The 13,699-nt window shown below is 35.0% G+C and overlaps 1 pseudogene; it reads left to right on the top strand.

Annotated features, from left to right (window-relative positions):
* Positions 1-6,140: 6,140 nt before the first annotated feature.
* On the top strand, positions 6,141-7,487 carry LOC149771735 (MAP kinase-interacting serine/threonine-protein kinase 1 pseudogene; annotated as a pseudogene).
* Positions 7,488-13,699: the final 6,212 nt, after the last annotated feature.

Here is a 13,699-nt window from a genome sequence, read left to right as displayed (position 1 = left end):
AGATGAAACAAATTGTCCGGAGTATATATGTGCATATATCACTTTCGTTGAATTGTTGCTAAAATGTAATTGACTTTTATTCTGTAAAATGCTGATTGTTGTAATAAAATACGACTGAATTTTATATGATCGTTAATACCAATTCATGGTTCTGAATGTCTTTGAAAGGAGAGATTATTCAGTATTTGTGTTAATAATCAACGAGTGCTTTGATTTTATAATTGTGCTGTTATTCATGAATGAGGTTGGTGGAATGTAAAATGTTCTCTGATGCTTAAAATGACGTGTCAAAATAGTGATATTTTATATCTAAAGTGCCAGTATATCACCAGGTGTTAATATGTAAATCTTACTCAGTTTGATTTCTAATATTTCTTCATTAACTAAATTCATACTAGCATCTTGATTTTTTCTTCAGTGTATTTCGCAATTATATTTCATTCTCATTTATCGGACACTTGTAAGTTATAACAAATAGATATATTGGAGAATTGCAATTTTTTTTAATAAAAAGTCCCATTTCTATGAAATATTGTTTTCCTTTGTGAAATTCAATTTTGTATTAGATGTGATTTGTAATTTTCAATAATCTCTCTCACTGTCTATCTATCTATCAGAAAAATTATATTAGAAGAAACGAAACAACTCAGCTATGTACACATGTACAAATTTCTACCCCAAATTTCAATTTTTAGTTTTAACATACCCAATAAATCGAAACTCATTTGATACTTGGGAAATATATGTAGCTACTAAATTTCTGACTCACGCTTAAACAGATTTGTTCCGTTTAATTGGTAGTGTTGTGGTTTGAGCTGTGAAATAAGGATTCGGAAAATGTCCCCAAGGCATACGTGCTTAAAACAACACTTGACACAAGCGGCGACATGGATTAAGTCTGACAATAGGATAATCTGAAATGTTTGCACGATTCAAAGGAACTAACTGTTATGGCTAATTACATTGAATAAATAATTACATGTTTATTGGTGAGCCATTTACTAAATACCGTGCTTATGTGCTGATTATCTACTTGTGATTGATGCTATTCTTTTGTAGACATGATGAACAGAATATTGTTTACTTGTTCTTTTAAAAACTAAACTATCAGAGCTTTATTAAACAGACATGATATCGCTTTTGATGCTTTGAGGATGCAGACCGACAAAGAAGTTTTCTAAAACTCAGATTCACTCAAATGATTTCCGGCAGATAATTATCATTGCATACATATATTTAAGTATAGTTTGTCTTTCCACACAACAATGTTTGCATGCAGTGCTACGGGTGAGATATAGAAACCACCTGTAATTGGTAATTCTCACAAGCTCCGCTGCTTTAAGGACATTATACTTTTAATCAAGGGGTCTTGGGGAAAACTAACTGAAATTCACTTTTCTGGTCTTCCCTTAGAGATCCCAAACTGAGAGTTAAGGCTCAAAGTAGAACAAAAGTTTGGAGCAAAAGTTTTGAAGGAAAGGATGACCACCGTCTGGGGCTTTCCTTCAGTATTTGCATGAGTTAGGCTGCTGTACATGTCGGAGGACGCCAGGAGGGTGCCTCTTTTTACATACATTATGGGATTTGGTATCAAATCATGGTATAGATGATGCCATCAGTTTCGTAACTGTAGCAGGTGTGGTACCACGGGCCTTCCACCAACGGATTGTCCATAACCGGTACAACAACAAGAAAACATGCCTCAAAACTCAGTAATGATTGATGAAATGGCCTATGATCGTCAGAGGGTTCCAGATCCTGGGGGAGAGATGGAACAGATCTCAGGAAACCCACCCCACTGAAATGCCGCAACATCGAACCAGGTCATACTGGGTATGCAGTGCGAAATTGAGGTTGGAAGCTCAAACGGTCCTAAAACTTCTCAATCCACGTCCACATAATGGACTAGTTATACAAATACGAGTGCACGTGAGAAGAAGGGGGCAAAGGGTAAAAAAGGAAAACAACAAAGCAAACGAAACACAAAAACCTACCACCCCATATTTATTTATGGAAGAACCAAGTTTCTAGCATAAAACAAATCCGCTCATCGAGTCTAAAATAATAGTGAACGAGAGTGAGGAGGTTGAGAGCCCTCAACACACAAATTTTCCACTGTCAATTTTACTATATGTTATTGCAATTGAAACATTATATAAGAATATTGAAAATAATAGCAATTAATTGGAAATTGGCGGGCAAATGACCCAGGAGCTCCCCCAAATTGAATCAAACAACAAGTGAAGGCTTTAGGAATATTTTATGGAAAGAATTTAGACGAACTTAATTACAACCAAATATTAAAGAAAGTTGAGGAACAGATAGAAATTTGGTCATAGGTTCTCTAAACCTAATGGAATTCTTACAAGCCTATAAGACCTACATTTATTGCCAAATTGATTATGTAACACAAAAATAGATTTGATAGAACCAATGATAAACATTCTTTTCTTTTCATGAAATCCTTATTTAATATGTACATGTTGAAATGTGCAAGTGACACAGATACTCCTATATGCACCCATATTAGACATATCCGCTCACCCGTACCCTCATATACACACACATACTTACACACACACACACACACTTACTGCTCATACATACGTTGTAAAACGCTTATACTAATTTTACATAATACGTAAGTTTCTAGCTAACGTATAGGCGAGGAATTTATAATAATAAATTATTTTACGTCTACTTATCAATTAACATAATAACTTTACATAGAATTTAAAACAAATGAAATTACTATTCAAGTTTTAAATTTAGAGATATAGTATTGATTGAAATACAAAGTGTATACAAAATTGTATAAGCGTGAAAGGTCATGTTAAAAGGATAGACAAGGTAAAGTACAGAAAAAGCTCGTGCGAAAAGAAGAGATAGTGTTAACACGTGCGGCTTGGGGTATTCTTGAATTAACGTGTTGACCGGTAAACGTGGGTTGAAACATGCAGGCAAAAAGACGGTGTACTAAAGAATCAGGAGATTAGAAAAGGATACATAATTGGATATATTTAAAGAAAAAGGTAAGTAGTGAGTATTATTCTAGACTTATGCCACTTACTATTTAACAAATTTAAAGAGAACATAATAACCCAGCTAGACACCATTTGTCAATAAAGTGAAGAAGGTTAAGTCTGGAAATGTCAGCTCTGATTCTACATTTTAGGCAAGAGAGAAAGAAGAATAGCAAGGTGTTACTGGTTACCACTTCTTTATGATAATATGCATGGATACATTTAATCCATATAGCATATTTGTATCCAGCGCATAATAAAAGCCACAAGTCCGCGATTTCAGGTTCCGGAAACAAGGCCCCATAGAAGAAACTTAGGATAAGACCAAATTTAAGGAATGTAAAAAGTACCGAAGGAGTTTCGAGAGTTTTTTTCAGCCATTTAATTATGAGCTGTTGTAAAGCGAGTATTAAATTGCATTCGAAAATTAAATGGTCAGTGATTTCAGTCCCACCGCAAAAAAAGTGCATAACTTGAATTAGGGAATATTTTTAAAAAATATGTGTTTTACAGGTAAAATGTCGTGTATGATTTTAAAACACACATATCTAGTGATGGTGTATAGGAATTTATTTTGCAGGTGTTTTTTGTTGTTGAAATATTGGGGGAGTTTAAGTCATATAATTTGGTTATTTTGGGTTCAAGAAGGTGACTTTGTAGTTGTCGTTGATATAATATTTTTGTAGGGTCTTAACCAAAACTGAGACCAGGATTATTTTATGAATTGAGATTGAAATATAAATTATTCTGTTTATATGGATCCGTAGAATACGTTATATCCAACGGGATCTTCTTATATAAACCGCAAAATGAAGTGGGACTGGGACTATGCTATTTGCATCACAAACACACAATATATATTTTAAGTAGAATAAGGCACAGTTGTTCGTTACGAAGAAAACTTAGGAGTATCCGTCATTGAATCAGGGTATGAATGTTCAATCCTGGAACAATATAATACAAGAAAAAGACACGAGTTCGCACCTATCGGTAGTTCCAACCATGCTAGTTTATCTTAATTGCGTCTGCTAATTTCCACCTTCAGCCAGTGGTAATCAAGAATAGTTCAATTTTCAAAACTGCTCGGCACACTTCGTTCAGTATGAGACATCTTGGAGAAAATTCAATAATTGTTCGCCGATTTTGACGTTTGGACAACTAATGGCAGGCAGTGCCGTTTGCATTCGAATAGTCTTGGATTTCACCAGTGAACGAAAGGTAAGATCCGAACAACATCGAGTGCGCAGTTTTTCGGATCTTACCTTTCGGTCAATCGTGAAAAATGAACTCTTCTTGATTACGACTGGCTTACGTTGGAGATTAGCAGACGCTATTAGGATAAACTAACAGAGTCGGACCTACCGAGCGGTGGGGACTCGTGTCTTCCCTTGTGTTATATTGTTACAGGTTAGAAGCGTCATCCTTTGATTCATGGACGAATACTCCTAATTTTCACTGTAACGAACCCCTTTAGAATAAGGCACTTTACAGATAATACCCAGTATACCTGGGAGGCCGTATACATTTATTTGTACCGATACCTATGTAAGCACAATCGGAGACTAGTAATCGGAATCTATATTGGGATGGAATACGGAAGAGATGGGAAGCTATCTCGTCTGCTTTTAACAAAGCGTGATGTTTATTCACCTACATGACGTTTGGATCACTGGCGAGATGGCCTTTAAAAAACAGTATACGTATGATTCCGCCTTGCCATTTGTATGGTCAATACACTGATTCTAAATCCACACAATACTGCGTTGTCCGCAAACAGCAACTGACCGTTATAGAATTACTGGTGCAATAAGGGATACATTTTTGGGCATTGACGCAAAATAACCTCTAAATTACAAATGAGATTAATGACAGCAATATATATAAATAAAGTTTTAGTTGATTATGTAACATCAATAATGAAAGCCAAACGATTAGATATGTTTTAAGGTGCACAAGAGTACTTCATTTATATAGTTTTTATCATACCATGAAACAAATTGATCATCTTTGGACCGCGTGCTTTGTCTGACGAAACAGGGTTAATGGGAGCGTTAAATAAAAAAGAAAGACCTCTAATTCATACGATCATCGAAATTATATCAAGCGCATGTGAAATTGTTTGTTCTCATATACTTGTATAAAAAGTTTTAATTTATCTTGAATAAGTTTTTGTTTATTATTAAAATAAAAATCGTATGGCTATAAGCTAGATACATAGGATTATTCAGTGAAAGACAACTCCTGGACACTGCTGGAGTCCCGACAATACTTAAGTATGAAAGCCTTGAATTTGCAATGGTTACAAGGAAGAAAAAAAGGACGTTATAAATTTATGGAAGCCCGTGCATATCAATTATCTTGAACCATTTTTCAAGTTGTTTGCAGAAATGCATTTTAGATACCACATCGGTTACCATTAACGATGCCATTTGAAAATAACTATAGTCTACTTTCAATAATATTTATTGAAGGAAAATAAACATCTTCATATATAACTTAAAGACTGCGATGTTTTCGGATTTTGTACAACCAAAAAGCTTGTTAAAAGTTGTTTTGAATTTGACAAAGAGAGAGAAAGAAAGAGATTTTAGAAGTATTTTTGAAATTGAATATTAGACAGAAACATTATTTCATTGCATAGACTAGCCAGGCGATCATCTATGTTGAATCAATGATAGATGGTACATGTTACTAACAGAAATATAAGATTTAAAAGAATTTCTTTATGAAAATATTTTCTCATAAAATAAGAAAACATCGATCAATTATGTTTTTGGCAAATGACTATTCGTGATAGCACTGTAAAGAAATAAATATCAACTAAAAGCTTGTTAAACAAATTTCTTGTTTTCGTTTGTTCTAGTAATTGTTTCCACTTTATAACTGTACTCTTCCATTCCAAGGTGTGAATAAATCATCACAGCGAGGCCAGAGGAACTTCCGTGAGTGCCTAATTAAGTGCTTACTCAGTGTCAGTAGGGGATTTATTTGAATACTGTTGAATTTTAGTCGTATCGACAGGATGACACGAGCCAATCAGGAAGCTAATTGTCATCAACCGATCACATATATAAAAGGTGCTGACATTACGGTACTTTAAACGGACTGAATATAGAGATGGATAACGATTTTAGGGACATGGAAAGCCATAATTTACGGGATGCAGAGAAAAACGCAAGTTTAAATTGTAATACACCAAGACTCCTAAAGAAGACAAAAAGGGCAGCTGATATTCCTGTTACAAAATTTCATGATTTGTACAGACCAACAGGAGAAATCTTAGGAAATGGTACTATTGATTCAGTGCAGACATTTATAAATATTTCCAACAGCAAAGAATATGCTGTAAAGATCATTAAAAACAACACGATCCGATCCAGCAGCAAAGTCTTCAAAGAAATAGAAATATACAACTTATGTCAAGGTCAGGAGAACATCTTACAGCTTTATGAATACTTTGAAGAAGAAGGTCGATTTTATTTGGTCTTTGACAAGATGTTGGGAGGAACCTTGTTTGACAATATTGAGAGAAGGGGTCATCTGACTGAGACAGAAGCCAGTTTAATAGTGAAATGCATCACACGAGCCTTGGATTTCCTCCACAATAAAGGAATAGTCCACAGGGATCTAAAGCTAGAAAACATATTGTGTGAAAAGAAAGAAATATTCCCGATACGAATATGTGATTTTGACTTGGCAAGTGGTGTGCCTGTTGAAAGTCAGAAGGATATGTGTTCCACGCCAGATCTCCTGACGCCAGTCGGCACAGCAGATTATATGGCTCCTGAAGTTGTTGAAGTTTGGCTTGGTGAATCCTTATCCTATGACAAGAAATGTGATCTCTGGAGCCTGGGAATAATCATGTACATCATGCTGTGCGGTTACCATCCATTTTATGGCGACTGTGGAGGTGGTTGTGGGTGGAACAGTGATGTGATGTGTCGGGACTGCCAGGACTTGCTTTTCAGCAGCATCAAAAATGATGTTTATGAGTTTCCAGAAAACGATTGGAGTGTAATCTCAGACAGTGCCAAAGACCTCATTCGTCACTTGCTGGTGCGAGATCCACGCAAGCGTTATTCTACCGAGCAGGTCTTGAACCACCCCTGGGTATCTTGCCCACCGGCTGCTACTTCTCTTGCTACACCAACAATGCTTTCTAGGAATAGCAGTACCAAGGATTTGGAGCCATTTGCTGAGACTGCTATTTCAATCAACCGCATGCTGCAGCAGCATCTAATTATTCACAAGCCGCCAAGTTATCCTTATAATGACGAAAATGAGGGAAATGAAAACGATGAAATCAATTTTGAAGAAATTGTAGTACCACCATTGAAATTGTCCCCATCTGCTTCCAGCTTGACAAAACATCAGTCAAGTTTGGTGCCCGGAACCAATGTTCGTTCAACAGAATTCGATAGTGGCTGTACACTGCCGGGCATCAGTCATTCACAGGACAAATAGTTATTTAGTGATATTTTCATCTGAATAACTTTTATTTTGAAAATAATTACAAACACGTGACTAACTTTGCTACATCAAGTTTACGATAAGGACTGTTTGTTCAAAATATGCTGCCTTTGATGAAAAGTTTAGGATTTGTTCTGATTTTCATCAATCCAGATTGTCTTGTTTCGAAGAGTACATTTTAAGAGTGGGTGGGTGGGATTATACAACCTAAAGAGTTTTCATCTCTTATAATGTAGATGAAACAAATTGTCCGGAGTATATATGTGCATATATCACTTTCGTTGAATTGTTGCTAAAATGTAATTGACTTTTATTCTGTAAAATGCTGATTGTTGTAATAAAATACGACTGAATTTTATATGATCGTTAATACCAATTCATGGTTCTGAATGTCTTTGAAAGGAGAGATTATTCAGTATTTGTGTTAATAATCAACGAGTGCTTTGATTTTATAATTGTGCTGTTATTCATGAATGAGGTTGGTGGAATGTAAAATGTTCTCTGATGCTTAAAATGACGTGTCAAAATAGTGATATTTTATATCTAAAGTGCCAGTATATCACCAGGTGTTAATATGTAAATCTTACTCAGTTTGATTTCTAATATTTCTTCATTAACTAAATTCATACTAGCATCTTGATTTTTTCTTCAGTGTATTTCGCAATTATATTTCATTCTCATTTATCGGACACTTGTAAGTTATAACAAATAGATATATTGGAGAATTGCAATTTTTTTTAATAAAAAGTCCCATTTCTATGAAATATTGTTTTCCTTTGTGAAATTCAATTTTGTATTAGATGTGATTTGTAATTTTCAATAATCTCTCTCACTGTCTATCTATCTATCAGAAAAATTATATTAGAAGAAACGAAACAACTCAGCTATGTACACATGTACAAATTTCTACCCCAAATTTCAATTTTTAGTTTTAACATACCCAATAAATCGAAACTCATTTGATACTTGGGAAATATATGTAGCTACTAAATTTCTGACTCACGCTTAAACAGATTTGTTCCGTTTAATTGGTAGTGTTGTGGTTTGAGCTGTGAAATAAGGATTCGGAAAATGTCCCCAAGGCATACGTGCTTAAAACAACACTTGACACAAGCGGCGACATGGATTAAGTCTGACAATAGGATAATCTGAAATGTTTGCACGATTCAAAGGAACTAACTGTTATGGCTAATTACATTGAATAAATAATTACATGTTTATTGGTGAGCCATTTACTAAATACCGTGCTTATGTGCTGATTATCTACTTGTGATTGATGCTATTCTTTTGTAGACATGATGAACAGAATATTGTTTACTTGTTCTTTTAAAAACTAAACTATCAGAGCTTTATTAAACAGACATGATATCGCTTTTGATGCTTTGAGGATGCAGACCGACAAAGAAGTTTTCTAAAACTCAGATTCACTCAAATGATTTTCGGCAGATAATTATCATTGCATACATATATTTAAGTATAGTTTGTCTTTCCACACAACAATGTTTGCATGCAGTGCTACGGGTGAGATATAGAAACCACCTGTAATTGGTAATTCTCACAAGCTCCGCTGCTTTAAGGACATTATACTTTTAATCAAGGGGTCTTGGGGAAAACTAACTGAAATTCACTTTTCTGGTCTTCCCTTAGAGATCCCAAACTGAGAGTTAAGGCTCAAAGTAGAACAAAAGTTTGGAGCAAAAGTTTTGAAGGAAAGGATGACCACCGTCTGGGGCTTTCCTTCAGTATTTGCATGAGTTAGGCTGCTGTACATGTCGGAGGACGCCAGGAGGGTGCCTCTTTTTACATACATTATGGGATTTGGTATCAAATCATGGTATAGATGATGCCATCAGTTTCGTAACTGTAGCAGGTGTGGTACCACGGGCCTTCCACCAACGGATTGTCCATAACCGGTACAACAACAAGAAAACATGCCTCAAAACTCAGTAATGATTGATGAAATGGCCTATGATCGTCAGAGGGTTCCAGATCCTGGGGGAGAGATGGAACAGATCTCAGGAAACCCACCCCACTGAAATGCCGCAACATCGAACCAGGTCATACTGGGTATGCAGTGCGAAATTGAGGTTGGAAGCTCAAACGGTCCTAAAACTTCTCAATCCACGTCCACATAATGGACTAGTTATACAAATACGAGTGCACGTGAGAAGAAGGGGGCAAAGGGTAAAAAAGGAAAACAACAAAGCAAACGAAACACAAAAACCTACCACCCCATATTTATTTATGGAAGAACCAAGTTTCTAGCATAAAACAAATCCGCTCATCGAGTCTAAAATAATAGTGAACGAGAGTGAGGAGGTTGAGAGCCCTCAACACACAAATTTTCCACTGTCAATTTTACTATATGTTATTGCAATTGAAACATTATATAAGAATATTGAAAATAATAGCAATTAATTGGAAATTGGCGGGCAAATGACCCAGGAGCTCCCCCAAATTGAATCAAACAACAAGTGAAGGCTTTAGGAATATTTTATGGAAAGAATTTAGACGAACTTAATTACAACCAAATATTAAAGAAAGTTGAGGAACAGATAGAAATTTGGTCATAGGTTCTCTAAACCTAATGGAATTCTTACAAGCCTATAAGACCTACATTTATTGCCAAATTGATTATGTAACACAAAAATAGATTTGATAGAACCAATGATAAACATTCTTTTCTTTTCATGAAATCCTTATTTAATATGTACATGTTGAAATGTGCAAGTGACACAGATACTCCTATATGCACCCATATTAGACATATCCGCTCACCCGTACCCTCATATACACACACATACTTACACACACACACACACACTTACTGCTCATACATACGTTGTAAAACGCTTATACTAATTTTACATAATACGTAAGTTTCTAGCTAACGTATAGGCGAGGAATTTATAATAATAAATTATTTTACGTCTACTTATCAATTAACATAATAACTTTACATAGAATTTAAAACAAATGAAATTACTATTCAAGTTTTAAATTTAGAGATATAGTATTGATTGAAATACAAAGTGTATACAAAATTGTATAAGCGTGAAAGGTCATGTTAAAAGGATAGACAAGGTAAAGTACAGAAAAAGCTCGTGCGAAAAGAAGAGATAGTGTTAACACGTGCGGCTTGGGGTATTCTTGAATTAACGTGTTGACCGGTAAACGTGGGTTGAAACATGCAGGCAAAAAGACGGTGTACTAAAGAATCAGGAGATTAGAAAAGGATACATAATTGGATATATTTAAAGAAAAAGGTAAGTAGTGAGTATTATTCTAGACTTATGCCACTTACTATTTAACAAATTTAAAGAGAACATAATAACCCAGCTAGACACCATTTGTCAATAAAGTGAAGAAGGTTAAGTCTGGAAATGTCAGCTCTGATTCTACATTTTAGGCAAGAGAGAAAGAAGAATAGCAAGGTGTTACTGGTTACCACTTCTTTATGATAATATGCATGGATACATTTAATCCATATAGCATATTTGTATCCAGCGCATAATAAAAGCCACAAGTCCGCGATTTCAGGTTCCGGAAACAAGGCCCCATAGAAGAAACTTAGGATAAGACCAAATTTAAGGAATGTAAAAAGTACCGAAGGAGTTTCGAGAGTTTTTTTCAGCCATTTAATTATGAGCTGTTGTAAAGCGAGTATTAAATTGCATTCGAAAATTAAATGGTCAGTGATTTCAGTCCCACCGCAAAAAAAGTGCATAACTTGAATTAGGGAATATTTTTAAAAAATATGTGTTTTACAGGTAAAATGTCGTGTATGATTTTAAAACACACATATCTAGTGATGGTGTATAGGAATTTATTTTGCAGGTGTTTTTTGTTGTTGAAATATTGGGGGAGTTTAAGTCATATAATTTGGTTATTTTGGGTTCAAGAAGGTGACTTTGTAGTTGTCGTTGATATAATATTTTTGTAGGGTCTTAACCAAAACTGAGACCAGGATTATTTTATGAATTGAGATTGAAATATAAATTATTCTGTTTATATGGATCCGTAGAATACGTTATATCCAACGGGATCTTCTTATATAAACCGCAAAATGAAGTGGGACTGGGACTATGCTATTTGCATCACAAACACACAATATATATTTTAAGTAGAATAAGGCACAGTTGTTCGTTACGAAGAAAACTTAGGAGTATCCGTCATTGAATCAGGGTATGAATGTTCAATCCTGGAACAATATAATACAAGAAAAAGACACGAGTTCGCACCTATCGGTAGTTCCAACCATGCTAGTTTATCTTAATTGCGTCTGCTAATTTCCACCTTCAGCCAGTGGTAATCAAGAATAGTTCAATTTTCAAAACTGCTCGGCACACTTCGTTCAGTATGAGACATCTTGGAGAAAATTCAATAATTGTTCGCCGATTTTGACGTTTGGACAACTAATGGCAGGCAGTGCCGTTTGCATTCGAATAGTCTTGGATTTCACCAGTGAACGAAAGGTAAGATCCGAACAACATCGAGTGCGCAGTTTTTCGGATCTTACCTTTCGGTCAATCGTGAAAAATGAACTCTTCTTGATTACGACTGGCTTACGTTGGAGATTAGCAGACGCTATTAGGATAAACTAACAGAGTCGGACCTACCGAGCGGTGGGGACTCGTGTCTTCCCTTGTGTTATATTGTTACAGGTTAGAAGCGTCATCCTTTGATTCATGGACGAATACTCCTAATTTTCACTGTAACGAACCCCTTTAGAATAAGGCACTTTACAGATAATACCCAGTATACCTGGGAGGCCGTATACATTTATTTGTACCGATACCTATGTAAGCACAATCGGAGACTAGTAATCGGAATCTATATTGGGATGGAATACGGAAGAGATGGGAAGCTATCTCGTCTGCTTTTAACAAAGCGTGATGTTTATTCACCTACATGACGTTTGGATCACTGGCGAGATGGCCTTTAAAAAACAGTATACGTATGATTCCGCCTTGCCATTTGTATGGTCAATACACTGATTCTAAATCCACACAATACTGCGTTGTCCGCAAACAGCAACTGACCGTTATAGAATTACTGGTGCAATAAGGGATACATTTTTGGGCATTGACGCAAAATAACCTCTAAATTACAAATGAGATTAATGACAGCAATATATATAAATAAAGTTTTAGTTGATTATGTAACATCAATAATGAAAGCCAAACGATTAGATATGTTTTAAGGTGCACAAGAGTACTTCATTTATATAGTTTTTATCATACCATGAAACAAATTGATCATCTTTGGACCGCGTGCTTTGTCTGACGAAACAGGGTTAATGGGAGCGTTAAATAAAAAAGAAAGACCTCTAATTCATACGATCATCGAAATTATATCAAGCGCATGTGAAATTGTTTGTTCTCATATACTTGTATAAAAAGTTTTAATTTATCTTGAATAAGTTTTTGTTTATTATTAAAATAAAAATCGTATGGCTATAAGCTAGATACATAGGATTATTCAGTGAAAGACAACTCCTGGACACTGCTGGAGTCCCGACAATACTTAAGTATGAAAGCCTTGAATTTGCAATGGTTACAAGGAAGAAAAAAAGGACGTTATAAATTTATGGAAGCCCGTGCATATCAATTATCTTGAACCATTTTTCAAGTTGTTTGCAGAAATGCATTTTAGATACCACATCGGTTACCATTAACGATGCCATTTGAAAATAACTATAGTCTACTTTCAATAATATTTATTGAAGGAAAATAAACATCTTCATATATAACTTAAAGACTGCGATGTTTTCGGATTTTGTACAACCAAAAAGCTTGTTAAAAGTTGTTTTGAATTTGACAAAGAGAGAGAAAGAAAGAGATTTTAGAAGTATTTTTGAAATTGAATATTAGACAGAAACATTATTTCATTGCATAGACTAGCCAGGCGATCATCTATGTTGAATCAATGATAGATGGTACATGTTACTAACAGAAATATAAGATTTAAAAGAATTTCTTTATGAAAATATTTTCTCATAAAATAAGAAAACATCGATCAATTATGTTTTTGGCAAATGACTATTCGTGATAGCACTGTAAAGAAATAAATATCAACTAAAAGCTTGTTAAACAAATTTCTTGTTTTCGTTTGTTCTAGTAATTGTTTCCACTTTATAACTGTACTCTTCCATTCCAAGGTGTGAATAAATCATCACAGCGAGGCCAGAGGAACTTCCGTGAGTG

This window comes from Sinohyriopsis cumingii, unplaced genomic scaffold (assembly GCF_028554795.1).
Source record: "Sinohyriopsis cumingii isolate HCF-2022 unplaced genomic scaffold, ASM2855479v2 utg001699l, whole genome shotgun sequence".
NCBI lineage: Eukaryota > Metazoa > Mollusca > Bivalvia > Unionida > Unionidae > Sinohyriopsis > Sinohyriopsis cumingii.
This window is presented reverse-complemented; position numbering and strand designations above follow the sequence as displayed.